Here is a 17,870-nt window from a genome sequence, read left to right as displayed (position 1 = left end):
ACACTGGGGGCCTAAAGCATCACAACGGCCATGGGGCTCATAGCAGAATCATCAACCAGCTGACCTTTAATGAGGTGTTTATACCCCAAAATAACACATCAGCACATTTTTTTTTTTTTTCCCGAAGACTCTACTGAGTCAGTTTTTTTTTTTTGTTTTGTTTTGTGTTTTTGTTTTTGTTTTTTATTTATGGCTGTGTTGGGTCTTCATTTCTCTGCGAGGGCTTTCTCTAGTTGCGGCAAGCGGGTGCCACTCTTCATTGCGGTGCGTGGGCCTCTCACTATCGCGGCCTCTCTTGTTGCGGAGCACAGGCTCCAGACGCACAGGCTCAGCAATTGTGGCTCACGGGCCTAGTTGCTCCGTGGCATGCGCGATCCTCCCAGACCAGGGCTCGAACCCACGTCCCCTGCATTGGCAGGCAGACTCCCAACCACTGCGCCACCAGGGAAGCCCCCACATCAGCACATTCTTAAGTGAAACTATGCATAATTAAACCCAGCGCACATAAAAGTTTTATGTATGCTCAATCAATGGTCCTACCCAAACAGCATTTTCTCTTCTTTGTTTGATTGAATAAATTCAGCCAGGACGACAGAGATTTTCTGAACTACATTGCTGGAGGGAAAGGTGTTGAAATAAATTCAATTATGCATTTCTGAATGAAACTAGAAGAATATAATAAGTACCCACCATATTCATTCAAGGACACAAAATAACAGCTTTTATGGAATTCTAATTTTTAAAAAGATAGTTTGTTTCTAGTGCCAAGAAGAAAGAACACCTGCTGCCACTTAGACCTATTGAAAGGATTCATTGTGAAATAAACTCTTTAGTATAGCATATGGCCAAAACAAGGTATACAGTAAATGTTATTATTTTGTTGCCTTTTATAATTTAGTCTTTTGAAATTCTCATCCTTTTGAAGCCAGTGATATTATCTAGTTTCTACAAGTAAGTCTCTTGGATATAAAGCAAAAAATAACTTGTCCCAATTATGACAACAAATTGAGTCAAGTCAGTATTAGGTTTAGGAATCCCTAAACTTCTGTTGATAGACTTAACACAGTCTACTGAAAAACTGTTTAAAAAAAAAAAAAAAACCTCAGAAAACTTAGAACCGGGAGGAACCCACTGAACTATCTAATCTATCACTCATTTAAGGAAGAATTTCTCCCTAAAATATTGCTTACGACAAGCGTGACTGTTGGGTTTTAAATGATATTTCATTCTCATTTCTAGGCAAGACTCCACGGTCTTTATTCCCCATCTCTCTCTGGAGCTTACTGACTAGGAGCCATATTTCAACACATTAAATAAGGAATCGTCTAATGCAAACTGTGCTACTATAATTCCCATTGAAACTCCATTAAGCAAAGAAAAGCTGTCAAGTATAAAATCTGCTGATCCTTAGGGATGAATTGGAGGACATTTTTGCTTTAACGGCTTCATGCTTTGCCAAGCCATAATTCACTTATATGTCTATCAACAGCTTCATCAGTGTGTGTGTTTGACTTTCCTGAGAATGACATTATAGCAACTTTCCTTACTATGCAAAGTTATTGCCTTGAAACCTCCAAGTGGGAAAACGAAAGATTTTAGTCGACTCTTCAGTGACGGAAGACATTATAGAACTTGGCTCTATTGTTTATATCACAATAAACATTTTTGCTTCTTAAGAAACCTTAGGGATGAACTAGGCAGCACAAACTGAGTGATTATAACCACCAGAAACTGTAGTAATTCTCCTAAAGTGTTTTTCTTGGATTACTTTGTAGCATTAAGGAATTAAATTTAATAATAAAATTCTAGCAGATTTTCAGAGTTAACAAAGTAATGAAATTATTGATATAGGAAGAGAATAAAAGGGACTAGCTTTGTTCTTATTTATTTTTAACCATTTAAAATAATGCAGGAAATATTGAAGTTATATTTTACATGTTGTCTACCTATAAAATTAAAAGAAATATATCCTACTTCACCTGGGAGTGGATTTAAGTAAATTAACAGTGTACTGGAACTTTGGTATTTATATGAAAAACCTTATAGAATGAACATATATATTTGAATGTATATATATATATATATATATGTGTGTGTGTGTGTGTGTGTGTGTGTGTATATATATATATATGTATATATACCTATATGTGTGTGTATATATGCATACAAACCACACATGCATACACACACACATACACAAACACACATGTTTGTGTGCTTCTCTGAGAGGAAAAACCAGCTACCTGCACTGCTGCTGCTGGGCCATATTAAGAAGAATCTAGGGCTTATGCCAACATTTAGTTGCCTGTGTCAGGACCAGGTGAGAAGAAATGCTGCTCAAGTTGCAATTTGGAAATCTGTGCCATGACTCTCTTACTCAGAGATGAATATCTAGGAGTGAGTTAAAAAACACTGTTTTTCCTGCCTCTTATGCTTCTTGCTGCCCAGTTTCAGAATCTTCATACTTCTTCTCCTCTGAAGAGTTATTCCCAGAAGGAGCTCAATGCCTGCATTAGAAGACTCTAAGGGTAGTTGAAGCACTATTTGGACTAAAAGCAGAGAGTAGTTGAGGAGCGGAGGCTGGGAGAGACAATGCTCGCTTGTCCACAGTTTACAAGAATAGCAATGACCCTGTGAGACCCAAGGGAGAAAGGACACACCTAGGACCTCAGAAGCTACTACTACCGACTTGCACTACAATCAAGAAACTATGAGGAAACCATGACGGGACATTTTTCTATAGAAGGTGGCCTCTGTGGTCCTCACTAGCCTACAAGGTTATAACACTTCCACAGGTGAAAAGGGTTGCCCCACTTTTGTGGCACTTGGGGTTCTCAAGCCACAGAGACTGAGTCGATATTCAAATGTATGTATCTTACTGAGGAAGGAATGAAGGACCGAGGAAGGGACAGCACATGCAGCCTGGGAAAGATGTGGTGTCAGCAGGAAGCTAGCTCCTGCCTGATCCCACGGAGAGCTCTGGAGTGTAATCACAGAGTTGATCCAGCTCTGAAGCAAGGGGCAGTCCTTTGCAGCCCGGTGTCATCGGCTGCTGGCTGCTTCACTGGTGCAGGAAGGAGCAGAGAGGAAGGAGGCACAATCTCTCCAGCCAGGTTGCTTCCACCCGCGGAGGAGAATTCTCTAGGGGAGGGTGCATTTATGGACTCGGCAGCCAATACTCAAAAGGGGAGTAGGGCAGGGGACTAAAATGTATACTACAGTTCTCTATTAATGATGCACCCAGATCTTTCTGGTGGAGTGAAATTTCATTGTCAGTTCTTTTCCATTTTAATTTTTTCTGCAAAATTATGAAACAGTGTCCTGTGCATCAGGAAATAGACTAACCATCTTATCTCACACTTTCAAAAGGCCATGGTAATTTTTATTTTAATACCAGAAATGTATCAACTTATCCTTTTGAGGTTTTTTTCTCCCAATTTCAATTTTTATCCCAATCATTTTTCCATTGTGAAATACCCTTCAGGCCATAGAGGAAAAATTAAATCTTTCTCCACCGTGTTCTTCTCATGCTGAGGCCTGCTAGGCTTATATTGGAATAATTGTTGTTTTTTTTTTCTCAGTATCACTGAGTTTTAGTGCTGTCCTATGTCATCATTAGTTTTAGAAAGTGAAGAGCAGAGGTTTTTCTAAACAAACATAAAGCACGTGGATACTTATTGATTTGCCTGTGGATGAATTAGGGAAATCTGACATCATCCCACTTGCGGTCTAGTATTATTCAAGTATTTGGTGCAGAGGGCTCTGAATAAAGACTGAAATTATATTCAAGATCATAGTTTCCTCAGAATTTATGGAGGAACAAGCAGTATATTTCTTCCTCTTATAGATTATAAGTCCTGGCTAATGAAAAATCAATGACTGGAATTCACTGTTAGTTGCCCACCAAATGTTTATCTCCTACTACTTCTTTGCTAAAAGTACTCTTATTTTGTTTGAGGTAGCAATATAGCAGGCACTAGGTCACAGGTCTTAATTTGTGTAAACCAACAATGACAATCATTTTCCCAATGTTCTCAGTTTCCTTTGTAGCTTGGGGTGGCCATGTCACTCCCTTATGAGACTAAGACCCAAGCATAATTCCCTTGGGGGACAGGCGCGGGCGGTTTTGAAAAATATATGTTGTGACTCCTTCCCCTTTGTTCTTAAGTTACAAGTGCTACACCTGAAGCTATAGAAGGCATTTGTGACCATGGAGGAGAGGCCTAATGAATCATAAGGACACTGTTCTGTATAGCTTGGCTAAATAAATAAATACATATTTTAAAATTTGTGATTTGTGAAAAACATAAAGTCCAAATTGTTTAAGTTCACTGTGTGTCAGATTTTTCTATGACGTGCAACTGAACACATCCTTAACAGATATTTAACAGTTTAAGGGCCAGGCATCTTGTCACCCTTGGATGAACCATGGTGTTAAATGCACAAAGGAAGGATGCACAAAGGAAGGATTAGTTAGCTTATATAGATACTCCATCATTTCACCGAATCTTTATTCATTGCATATCATCATCACATTTGACATTTTTTCTTGCTTCTTTATTTGGCATTTTTATTATCTGTCTACAACACTAGAATATATGTCCCTCACAGCATGGGCTTCGTGGGTCTCATTCACTATTGCCTTTCCACTCTCCGGCAGAGTGTCTAGCACGGAGTATGCATTAGCCTATGATATCTTGTTGGTTCAACAAATGAATACCTGGCCTGCGCTGAAGCAGAAACTAAGACTCAGAGTGTAAGACAGAAATATTTGGCTGTGGGCCTGCAAAATCAGAAGTTCCCTGTCCAGAGTAGATGAAATGGGGTCCATGGGGGAAAGTGGGGTGAGGGTAAGAAGAGGAATGTGGTAGAAGGACAACTGGGAATGGAGAAAAAGTTGTGTAAGTAGTGGAATCTGCTAACTGAGAAGAAGTGTTTTCCATTCCCAAACCAAATGGGATGGACTCCCAGTTGAGCTGTCCTCAATTTTAGTCACTATCTTTAGACATTTGCTCTTTATCACACAGGGATAATTGTAAAAATTTAGAACATAAAGAGGCTGGGTGTAAAGAGTTAACAAAATCATTTATTCCTTCTGTATGAAAATTTGAACTTCAGTTAACTTCCTAGTTTTTTCTCTGAAAACCTGATAAAAATGAAAAGTCAACTATGTTACTAGACAACATTGCTTATGGTATAAACACACTTTGTTGGTAAATTTCATTTGGAATTGGAGAAATTATAAATAAATTAAAACACGTGATGGCAATGCCATTATTTTGGGCTTTTCTGAACGTGATCATTCTTAATGGTGAATATCCTTTGCAGGAATCCTGGAAAATATGTCTATGGAATTGGTATAAGAGATAAAAGGCTCTTCCACTTGCCCATCATTCCCTTGCACTTGGATGAAGCAACAAGGTTTAAAACTGGAAATACTCTGAGTTTCATTTAAAATTTATGGCCTTAGCCTGCCTTGAGGATCTCTGAAAGAAATTCACATTCTGGAGTGTTGTTTTCCATATTATCTACTGCTAATTTATTTGGTAAATGTCTATTGAACCACTCCATATGCATAGCACAGTTCTAGGTGCAAAATATCTGCAATAGATAAGTCCTGCTTCCAACACCTTACAATTAATAGAGGGAAATGAATATGAAACAGATAAGTAAGTATACAATTAAAACAATAAAACAGATAAGTAAGTATACAGATAATTAAGTATACAATTAAACCACATTAATAAAAATTAATGTGCAGGCAGTAAATTGTACAGGTGATCAGGAGAAGGGTAGATAAATGAAATGTCTAAGATTATATGGAAAATATGACACTGGATTTGGATCTCTTTTCCTGCCAATAGCAATAAATGGTAAATATGTATGCTTGCTTAACTTTTTAATCCTGTTGATACAGTTTTCAGCTTTACTGTGTGTGGTTTTCATTTTCAAATACTGCAAGTAATTTTTGATTTGGTTGAATAATCAAAATAATATTAGATTTTTAAAGTTTATTGTAGAGTGTTGTTTCATAGTTCTTAGTCATTCAAAAGCAATGCCATTGTTTCTATTGTATGCATGTACCCCTATTAATATTTATTAAATAATAATTTTAAAAATCAACTTATTTTTTACTCAAAAATATTTGTTTAAAAAAGGAAAAAGGAACTTTATTATACTACTGTTGAGGGAAACTATAGCTATAAAAAGTAGAATATAGTTGTTAAAATATAAAATAAAAAACAATGTTTTAAAAATTAAAGTAACTATGATATACAAGTAATACTGAGTCTGATAAATTTTACCAAATTTTTCCCTTGAAAATTGTTCAGTGAGGGCTCTTTATGTTAGGTTTATAATGAAGGGATATTCAGGTTGATTAGTCTGAGATGAAGATAAAATTTTAAAGCAAAAAATGATTCATGTTAGTTTTGATGAAATTGCAACCCAATGGTACAGACAACTGGAAAGAATTGAAAATATTTAACTGTCTTCTCTCTTTAAGATCTAATATTGGAAATAATTTTCCAAAGAAAATGGTGGGAATGACTTTCCAAAATAAAGTTTTTTGATGAAGTCATCTGTAGTAACACTTACCTGTTTAATTTCTGAATAGGTCAAGTTTTGCAAAATAAATGAGTGCAATGGCAAATTTTTCCTCATTCATGAATTACTGTCATCTGGTTTGGAAAATATTAATATAGACCATTTATAACATTTCTCAAATGCCTCTGCATAATGGTTATAATATATTTAGTGAATTATTCAGATGAGTTCATTAACAAGCCACTTAGACACCAAAGACCCAAGCTGGCTCAATAAAGCGGTGTACTCCATAGCTCAGTTTTTCAATTATTCCACTTACTAGTTCTTTCACATGAAATGCTGGTGGAAGCCTCTCTTGTGAGAATAACTGTAAGTTGTTCAAATGGGCATATATATCTGCACTGCATGTACATGAGCAAAGCACCTTGTAGCTGATGGTTTTCTCCAGAAAGACTTAATGTTCTTCCTACAATTCAAACAGGTGAATGAATATGCCTCTTCATAAAAGCCAATGAGCCTCAGTATGATATGGTTTATACTGACTGTCCTTCTCTTCATAAAGCTGAGAAACTTGGGAATTCAGTGCCCCATCCTTAATATGACTGGTGATTTTAGTAGATTCACTCAGTCTGGTCTCTGGAGGCTGTACAAGTTTGAATCCTGGCTCTATTACCTGATTTATCTGTAAAATAGTGATAATAATAGTATCTAGCCCAAAGAGTTGTTGTGAGGAATAAATATATTGGTAAACATTAAGCTTTTGGAATAGTATTTGGCATATAATATGTTGTTTAAGTGTTTGTGGTTGTTTTTATTTGTTCTTAAAATGTCACGTGCTATGGACTAAATTTTGCCACCCCCAAATTCATATTTTGAAGTAGTAATTTCCACTGTGACTGTATTTGGAGATAGGGCCTTTAGGAAGGTTAAGGTTAAATGAGGTTATAAGGGTGGGGCCCTAATCCAATAAGATTGGTACCTTTATAAGAAGAGGAAGAGACATCAGATCTTTTTCTCTCTCTCAATCCTTGCAAGCACAGAGAAAAGACCATGTGAGGACACAGTGAGAAGGAGATTGTCTACGAGCCAGGAAGAGAGCCTTCAACAGAAACCAAATTTGCCAACATCTGTTCATGGACTTTTAGGCTCCAGAACTTTGAGAAAATGAAATTCTGTTGTTTAAGCCACCCAGTCTGTGTTATCTTGTTATGGTAGCCCTAGAAGACTAATACACCATGCCTGTTTTGAAAGCCAGTGCTTCCTTGTGCATTCAACAGTAAGTATATTTATTTTTGGAAATGACATTTCAATGTATCAAAAAAATAAAATAAAACATATGTTCCCTGCTCTCCAGCAGGTTAGCACCGACTCTGAGCACTTTCAGGGGCACATAGATAGCCATGCAGGACCCAGTCTCATCCTCCAGTGGGCTGGCACCAGCCTTGAGCCTCCCTGGGCTGCACAGACAGCCATGTATGGAACCAGCCCTGCCCTCCAGCAGACCAGCAGCCACTGCACAAGGCATGGCCTTGCAGCTAACCGGGCTGGAGGTCAGACTAGCCTACAAGTGCAACCACAGTAGTCAACTTCACTATACCAGAAGGGTGCAGTCAGCCCCCATAGGGGCACCCCTAGAGCATAGAGCTCTGGTGAACAGAGGGAAGTGTGCTGCTGGACCCCTTAGAACCTCTCCTATATAAGGCCACTTCTCCAAGATCAGGAAACATACCTGACTTACCTAACACATAGAAATAAACACAAAGAACTGGGCAAAATGAGGAGACAGAGGAATATGTTCCAGATGAAAGGACAAGACATAACCTTAGAAAAAGAACTAAACAAAAGAGTTCAAGGTAATGATCATAAAGAAGTTTACTGAACTTGGGAGAAGAATGAATGAAAACAGTGAGAAATTTAACAAAGAGTTATAAAATATAAAGAAGAACCAAATAAGCTTAAGAATACAATAACTGAAATAAAAATATACTAGAAGGAATCAACAGATTAGATGACATAGAGGAACAGACCAGACATCTGGAAGATGGAGTGGTGAAAATCACCCTATCTGAACAGAAAAAAGAATTTTAAAAAATGAGGATAGTTTAAAAGACCTCTGGGACAACATCAAGTGTACTAACATTCACACGACAGGGGTCTCAGAAGAGAGAGAAAGGGGCAGAGAAGTTATCTGAAGAAGTTCTAACCTGGGGAAGGACACAGACATCCAGGTCCAGGAAGCACAGAGAGTCCCAAACAAGATAAAACCAAAGAGGTCTACACTAAGACACATAATAATCAAAATGGCAAAAATTAAAGATTAAGGGAGAATCTTAAAAGCAGCAAGAGAAAAGCAGCTAGTTAAATACAAGGAAATTCCCACTGGACTATAAGCTGACTTCTTGGCAGAAACTTTGCAGGCCAGAAGGGAGTCACATGATATATTCAAAAAGATGAAAGGGAAAAATTGTACTAAAAACTCATCAGTTTCTATGTGTAAGATTATATCTATTGTATCTGTGTGGTGGAAATACTATATAATAGTGTGCTACTGTGATTATAACACGAAAGCATATGGTGGGACATTTTATACCACAGAAATTGGCAAACTCTACAGTTCAGGATTTGGTTTATTGTTTTGATTATTGCCTTATCTTTAGAAGTGATGGAGAAAATGTTAATAAAGTAAATTAAATTTAAAATGGTGTCATTTCTGTTACCTGTTATATTATGAATGGCATACACACACAAAAAATTGAGGAGATATCTTTCCATTATTCAAAACTTTTGTCTGATTTAGGAAAGGTGTCACTCACATTATCGATGGATGAGTAAAATTCCAGTATTCATCTCCATTGTTTACTTTTATCTTACTTGCTACAAAAACAAAAATATCAACCAACATTCATGTTAAAACTGCACTTGTTCATCAGTTGCAACCATAAATTTGCTGTAGATATAAGAGTTTGACAAAAATTAATAAAAAAATCTATGACTGCCTATTGGTTATAAAGAATTTATAATAAAGAATAATGTATATTTTATTATCTTTTGTAAATTGAGTGCTACATACCTTTTATATCAGTAAAGTTTATAAAAAACAAATATATATATATATTTATACACAGACAGATGCACACACACACAAACACACACATACACACACATCTCCTTTGTTGGAAAGATGCTTGTTGAACATTTACCAACACACCATCAGTAGGCATACCTAACCAGTCCAGATAACTGATATATATATCAGTTATATATACTATTTATATATGCTATATTATTTATGCTACTATATGCACTATTAATATAAAATACATTAATATTTAAGGCTTTTTAGAAAAATAAAATAGTTGCCAATTTTAGACCCTTTAGATTCTTACATCAAAGTTTGCACTGACAAGGCCACTCCTTTTCCAGGAGGAGAAAGCAGCAAGGTTTATTCCTGGTGTCCCTGATTAATATTTCTGTCAGCTATTTGTGGGGGTCCCTCAAATCTTGTTTTTCCATGGTCTACTCTTGATTCTGGTTTCATCTCAATGAATCTCAGTGCTTCTTTTACTTCATTTGGCCCAAGAACCATGACCACAAATCTATTTGCCTTCACTTCCCTCCAAACCTCAGACAACATAGAAGAATTAGTGTTTCTTGAAGCAGCTGTCAATGACTTAGAATTTCTTAGGATGCCTCACTGAGTTTTCCTGGAAATGGTGTAATTGCAGGTGAACAGATTTATTCATAAATCATTGGTCCATGACTCATGGAAGAAAGTCTCCATAACTTTTTTCAAGTGAGGATGAAAGCCCTCTAGAAAGACATTAATAATTATGTTTCATTGGTTGCATATTTTAGCAAGTTTTTAGTTTTCCCAGGATGCATAAGGAAGTTGGATGGATGCAGAAATATGTGGCTATTATGAAATAAGGTTAGTAGTGAATTATTTTAAACAGGATTTGTGGAGAATTACTGCAACAATGAGATGGATTACAAAATTAGTGGCAGTTGCACAGCCATAGATTGTTGAATTTTTAATTATACATAAAAAATATACACTGTTGGCATTTTGCTATAAAAAAGATTACTCAATTTAAGCTCAGATTTAATAAAATACTTCACTTGTTAAAAATCAATTGTATATATTATATTTAATGAATTATAATAGTATTTCATGTAATACTAAACATGTCTTACTGAATAAACTGACAACTTCCTTTTTTAAAAAATTAATTAATTAATTTATTTATGGCTACATTGGGTCTTCATTGTTGTGAGCGGGATTTCTCTAGTTGCAGTGAGTGGGGGCTTCTCTTATTGTGGACCGTGGGCTCTAGAGTGCAGGCTCAGTCATTGTGGCTCATGGGCTTAGTTGCTACGCGGCATGTGGCACCTTCCCAGACCAGGGCTCGAACCCATGTCCCCTGCATTGGTAGGCGGATTCTTAACCACTGCACCACCAGGGAAGCCCCTAAACTGACAACTTTCAATTTAGAAATATTAGTGTGTGAAGTATGGTCTTCAGTGTTATAGAGACAGTGAAGAAATGTCTTTGTTCTCACAAAGGTAGCAGAGCTCAGGAGTTAGTAGAGCCAGGAGTATATGAAGATATCTATTGATAGATGCCAAATTAGTACTGTAGATAATAACACTACTGGTAGATAACTGTTAATGCATACATGGTGTTTAAAAGACACCAGGTGATGTTTTTTGTGTTTTACATATAACTTTGAATTTAAATTTCAAAACGAGCCTAGAGTTAGGGGATATTATTATACCTTTTTAAATATGAGGAAACATAGTCACATGTAATATAAATGACTGTATCAGGTAGGTGGTAGAGCTGGACTTGAACCCAGGTGGTCTGGCACAAAAACCTGTGCTCTTAATTCTCATTCTATACCGTCCAGCCAGGAGTTCTGGTCCCTGCTATAAAAAAGGGGGGAGAGCACTGGTCTTCGTGGAACAGCTGGAGCATGCATTGGAACTCGAGGAGAGAGAAGATTAAAATAAGGTGGAAAAGATTTATTCATTCAAAATGTATTTATTGAGCCTCATTTATGTCCCAGAATCTAGGGTACGTGATCTAGATGTAGCTCTGAATGAGACTGGCAGTGTTTCTGATCACATGAAACTTACATTCTAGCATTGAAAGGATTTCAGGTACAGAGACAGTATAAACTGATTTTAAGAACAGGACATGCATGTACCACATCCAGAAGAAAATGAAAATGAAAAATAAGGTTATATAGCTCATGATTCTTCAGATCAATGATTTGAGCTGGGCTCAGCTGGGCCATCATTCTGTTCTGAACTGGGATTATCTGATATCAACCGGCCTGGACTCACTTATGAATCTCCAAGAAATTGTCAGGTTAGCTGGCTGTTGCCTGATACCAGATGGCCTCACTAACACGTCTAGTGGTTGGCTAACTATGAGCTACAGTGATGGAGGTCACGTGTCTTTTATCTTCTAGTAGAGGCTAGCCTGGGCTTATTCACTTAACAATGGTGTTATAAGAGCAGTGGGGAAGAAAACTCCAATGCACAAGCAATTTTGAAGTGTTTGCTGGAGTTACATTTGCTAACTACCCACCCCACCTTGTCCAAAACAAGTCACATGGCCAAGCCCAGAGTCAGAGGATTGGAGAGTCTCAGATTTACACAGCTGGAGCACAGGCACAAGGAAGAGATGAAATTGTTGTAGTTTTGAAATGTATGACAGGATTGAAAGGAGTTTGTTATAGCAGTACTACATATTACTTTGCCTTCTTTTTGAGGAATATAGCAAAAACCATACAGTGATCTATCCTTAAAAACTATTTAAAATAATTGATTCAATTAAGTGTTGCTTCAATATAGTTAAGAGGATAAATTTAGAAACTTACTAACTTACAAAAATATTAGTTACTTGGTCGTTAGTCATTCATATTGTCAATTTCTGATTAATATATAAAAAACATTTACCAAATTATAAAATGATAACTAGCTCTGTTCTCCTTTCACTTAGAGGCAGCTCTGACCAAATACAGTCAGAGAGGGCTGAGAAAATTAATACATAGTTAACTGTATTACACATCTTCCAATACAATATTTTTTGGCAAAATGCTTTTATCTTATAATGTGTGTCACCAAATTCTTGGAACTGCAGCACTAACTGATCCAACATATGGAAAAATATTTATCATAGAACTGAATTGGCAAAGCTATCCTCAGGGTCAAACCAGTTGTATCAAAACAGTTTTGTCAGATGAAGTCTGATTTCATTTCCAATTAAAATAAATTTATCAATATGTGCTTGAGAGAAAGTTATTAAAAAACCCTGAGAAATAGATTTTTAGATATAACTCATAGTAGACTATTAAAATCTGTCCAATTAAGATTGAAATGCCTAAATATAATGAGTTCATCTACTTTATAATGTAGTTCAAAAATCAATCAATATGCTTTATCTTATTATGTGTAATGCTGCCATGCACTGTATTCTGGAAATTATGTTATTTATGAAATGTCATTTGATAAAAAGCGTTGTATTAGTTTCCTGGGATGGTGATAATAAGGTACCACAAGCTGGGTGGCTCTGACAGGGGAAATTTATGTCTCCAGTTCTGGAGGCTAGAGGTCTGAAATCAAGGTTTCAGTGGGATTGATTCTTCTGAGCACTTTGAGGAAGAATCCACTCCATGTCTCTCTCCTAGCTTCTGGTAGCCTCAGGCATCCCATGGCTTGTAGATGCATTCTCACTGTGTCTTCATATCATCTTCCCTCTGTATGTTTCTTTGTATCTGAATTTCTCCTTTTTGTAAGGACAATAATCAGATTAGGCCCATCCTAATGTCCTCATCTTAACTTGATCGCTAAATCAATAGGCTAAACCATATTTCCAACTAAGGTCATGTTCATAGTTAATGGAGGTTAGAATTTCAACATCTTTTGGGGGAGACAAAATTCAACTTATAACAGGTATGAGGCTCCTTTAAAAGATATGCACATATATCTAATTCAGTTGTTTGGGTTTGGAAATAATGAAATGAGAATTAAAGAATAAAATGAAAGTAATTCTATTAATTTTGTTAGACATTAGAATCTGTTTTAAACTAGTCAGTGATGAATTCTAGAGATGAGTATTGAGAATACATAAAACAAATTGTTGAAAATAAGCCATCTTTAGTGTTCAATATTTATTTTCAATGCTCTCTTTGCTCTATGGGATTTTGCTTCAAAATCTATGCCTTCTTTGACAATAGTCTGGAATGGAAGAGGTAAGTTTGTCAAACAAAACAATATCATTACTCACCTCATCTACCCATACACAGTATTTGCACTCAGAAATTTGCAATTCAGGCCAAAATACTCTATTACCAACATTGTGATCCCACTTGAACAGAAATATGTATAAATAAGAAAAAAATTAGAAGTCCTCTGTGTTTACGGCATTTTGATTTAGCAAGAAAAAAAGGGATCTCTAAAATGAATAATTTGAACTATATATTTGTTTGACATTTTACCCTGCAGGGCAGTACACCTTACCAAGATTTGTGATGGGTAAGGGCTGTTCTTTTCTTGTAGAATTGGAAAAGAGATATTGTGAATGCAAACATATTCCCAGTAAGATCAGTTTTTAGAAAAGAAATTATGAAAGTTGAGGATCTGGAAAATAATTTACTTAAAACCATCTATGCCTACATAACCCTTGGAAAGTTACACAAGTCTTAGTTTGAAGAGCATCGATGTACTGGGCCCACCGCTTGGAATCTGTGATTCTGGCATTTGACCCCAAGCTTGAAGTCTCCGTTGAGGCAGTCCCTGCTCTAAACCAGACTCTCCTGGTCCAAGCATTCTCTCGCCAGTCACTCCAAGAGCATGCTGTGAAGAGCCTGGTCCCAGTTCTGACTCACTTCTCTATCTGCCTCCTGTTGCTCCTTCCCCAATTCACTCTCATGCCGGATCGGATGCGGTACTGAGCCAAGGCTGGGGTTCTTTTAATAGCCTGCACATTTCTCCTTTCACTGCACCCCAGAAAACAGGGCTCTAGCTCTGATCTTCTTGGTTGGTAGCCTCATACACGTCTGGATGTTAAAACGGTGTCCTCAAGAGACAGCGTGAAATGTGGAGTGAAGGGTGGTAAGAGAAGAGCACTGGGGGTCTGAGCATTTCTATCTCCCCTTTTCCACGATTTCTGGGATAGAGAAAGTGGACTTAGTGTTCCTCTTTCCACTGCGTGACCTCCTTTCTACTTTGAGCTTTGGGCAGCAAAACTCATAGTCTAGCTTTTACCAAACTAAACAGAGCCGGCCCATAGGAGGTACTGAATACATATTTGTTGAGTGACTGAATCAGTGAAAAGATGATTTCACCTATATGCTGAAGTGCTTGGCAGAATCTGATTCTCATGCTTAATTATAGAGAACACTATTATAGTAGTTCTCCAGACTAGTGCTTCAATTAAAAATCCTACATCATTAGTCAAAAGGTGAAGGGCATTTCAGTAATAATGGATCCTAACAGTGACCCCCATCTTACCCCTCATCTGCACCACTATCTTACCTCATCATTAAGAAGGAGTGCTTTTGCTGAATAGCAAGAAGATTATGCGTATAGAAATGCAAAAGAGGCAAGCGCATTAATATATATTTTCTAAAGTTTCCACTACAATTTATGTATTTAATTTATTTAACGCATATTGCATTTTCATAGTTCATTAATTCATTCATTCAATTTCTGCACTATGAAGCAGTTACTTCATGTTTACTATCAGCAGCTCAAATGAAACATGGTAAAATTAGAAATCATGACTCTGCCATTGTCAACTGCTATTTCCCCAGGATTCCCCATCTCAGCCAATGGCACCAGTGTTCACCCAGTTGTTCTGTCCAAACACACAGAAACCGTCCTTGATTCTTCTTTCCTTCATCTCTCACACCCAACCCCTAATTCAGACCTGTCAGTTCTACCTCAAAACTTCAAAATGCACCTTGGATCTCAACACATTTTTCGTCACCTCTTCACTGTTCCCAGCCTAAATCTGTCACCATCATCTCTTAGCAGCATGATTTTCCTAATCGGACTCCAAAATAGACACTTCACACCTGGTTACTCTTGGTCCATTACCTACTATCCTTCATTACATTCTTCATAGTGCCTGTCATTCTCTTAAAATATATCACTTTGTGTGTACCTTTTTTGTCTACATGTTTTATTATTTTTGCCCCACTAGAATGTCAGTTCCGTGAGAGCAGAGGTCTTGCCTGTGTTGTTCACTGCTGTATCTCTACTGCCTGGAGAGGGCCTGATGCCAAATAGAGCCTCAGCTCTACTTGTGGAATAAACAAATGATCAGATAAGAGAATCCTGACTATAGGACTGTGCCTTTGTGTTTTCTTGAGCAGAGGAATCATTCCAATCAAATAATTCAGTTTTGATAGGTCATTCTGGCATTGAAAGGATTGTAGATGTGAGGCAAGTTTGGAGAATATTATAAAATTGCAGGTAAGATACATCAATGTGGAAATGGAAAGAAGCAGGTAGAATTAACAGCATTTTTAAAAAATAAATTTATTTTATTTTTATTTATTTTTGGCTGTGTTGGGTCTTTGCTGCTGCACGTGGGCTTTCTCTAGTTGTGGTGAGTGGGGGCTATTCATTGCAGTGCGCAGGCTTCTCATTACGGTGGCTTCTCTTGTTGCAGAGCATGGGCTCTAGGCGTGCAGGCTTCAGTAGCTGTGGCACACGGGCTCAGTAGTTGTGGCTCATGGGCTCTAGAGCGCAGCCTCAGTAGTTGTGGCGCACAGGCTTAGTTGCTCCGTGGCATGTGGGATCTCCCTGGACCAGGGCTCGAACCCATGTCCCCTGCGTTGGCAGGTGGATTCCCAACCACTGCGCCACCAGGGAAGCCCAGACTTACGGCATTTTTATGGGGCAGAATTGATGTGACTTGAATGGTTAGACATGGCCAAATTAGGAAAAGGGATGAAGTTAGGAAGTCACCTAGGATTTTAGCTAAGGGGACCTGCTAGTGCTGATTACTGAGATGAGGAATACAGAAGGCAAAAGGTGTTGGAGTGGAGGAAACTCAGTTATAAACATCATCTTTGAAATATTTCTAGGGTATTCAGTTACAGATCTTTAGAAAACAGTTGGAAATAGAGACTCTGAATATAAGGAGAATGGTGATGACTGGAAGTTCAGCTTTGTGAGTCATTTGCTTAAATTTAGGTGCTGAAATTGGGTCAATCAAGGAGAGTGTAGAGGAAGAAAGAAAGACAGCTCCTAAGGGCTATTTATATTTGAAGAGTGGGACAGGGGTGATGATCTAGTGAAGGATACTGAATCAACATTTTCTCTCAACAACATTTCAAATGATTCCTTTTCATGTACTCATTATTCTTTTCAACTGGATCCTTTCTGAATATGCTCTGTATTTCCCCACTGGCATTCTGTTTACAATGTTTCCTCTTCCCGGAATGCTTTTCCTCCATTTCCACTCAATTAAATGGTGTTTGTTTTTAATGCTAGTTGTATTTCTTTTAGCCTTTGATCTTATCAGATTTCTTTGAGAGAAAAAAAGAAGCCTTCTTCAACATTATTCTGTGCAAACAGCAAGTTTGCAATGAATATTTAATGATGACATCTGTCATGCATATGTATTGTGTTGGCCAAAAAGTTCGTTCGGGTTTTTCTGTAAGGTGTTATGAGCAAACCCAAACGAACTTTTTGGCCAAACCAATAGATTGCATTAATATCCCTAATTCTTCACTGGTCCCTGTGTCTGTGCCCTTTGCCTTGTAACTTGGCAGTGCTTTTCCTCTCTGATGCTGGCCTCACCCATGTGACTTTCTTTGGCCAGAGTTAAGCAGAAGTAATGATATGCCTAGTCTTTAAGAGACCTCACATATTTCTGCTTGCTCTGGAGCTTCTACCATCCTCCCGAGAAGGATATGCCTGGGCTCGCATGCTCACCCTGGGAAAAGGATGTGGACAAACTTTAAATCACTCCAGCCAGCCCTACATAGAACAGCTGAACCTGCAGAAGCATGAGAAATCAATATTTATTGTATGTCACTGAAGTGTCATTGTTTGCAATGATTTCATGGCTGTGATTTTAGGGTAATAGCTAACTAACACAATTTTAAGGAGGATTTTTTAAATAAAGGAAGAAAATGAAGTCTCTGCAATTTAAGATAAAAAAATGAGAATTACCCAATGACAAAGGATAGAATTACCTATAGCACTAGGTGAACAGACTTTTTAAACAAACTTGCAAAAGCTGACATGTTTAAATGAGTATGGCCCTCAGAGCCTTCTTATTGCTAGACTATTCAATTTTA

General features: G+C 37.4%; 1 long non-coding RNA gene across 1 annotated transcript in view; it reads left to right on the top strand.

Moving 5' to 3' along the window:
• Positions 1-17,870, top strand: part of LOC309628126 — a 1,093,693-nt gene that overhangs the window by 12,253 nt on the left and 1,063,570 nt on the right. The gene's annotated exons all lie outside the window — the stretch shown is intronic.

The sequence above is a fragment of the Balaenoptera borealis genome (assembly GCF_965194805.1).
Source record: "Balaenoptera borealis genome assembly, chromosome: 4".
NCBI lineage: Eukaryota > Metazoa > Chordata > Mammalia > Artiodactyla > Balaenopteridae > Balaenoptera > Balaenoptera borealis.
Note: the sequence above shows the minus strand (reverse complement) of the source record. Positions and strands in the feature narration are given on the sequence as shown.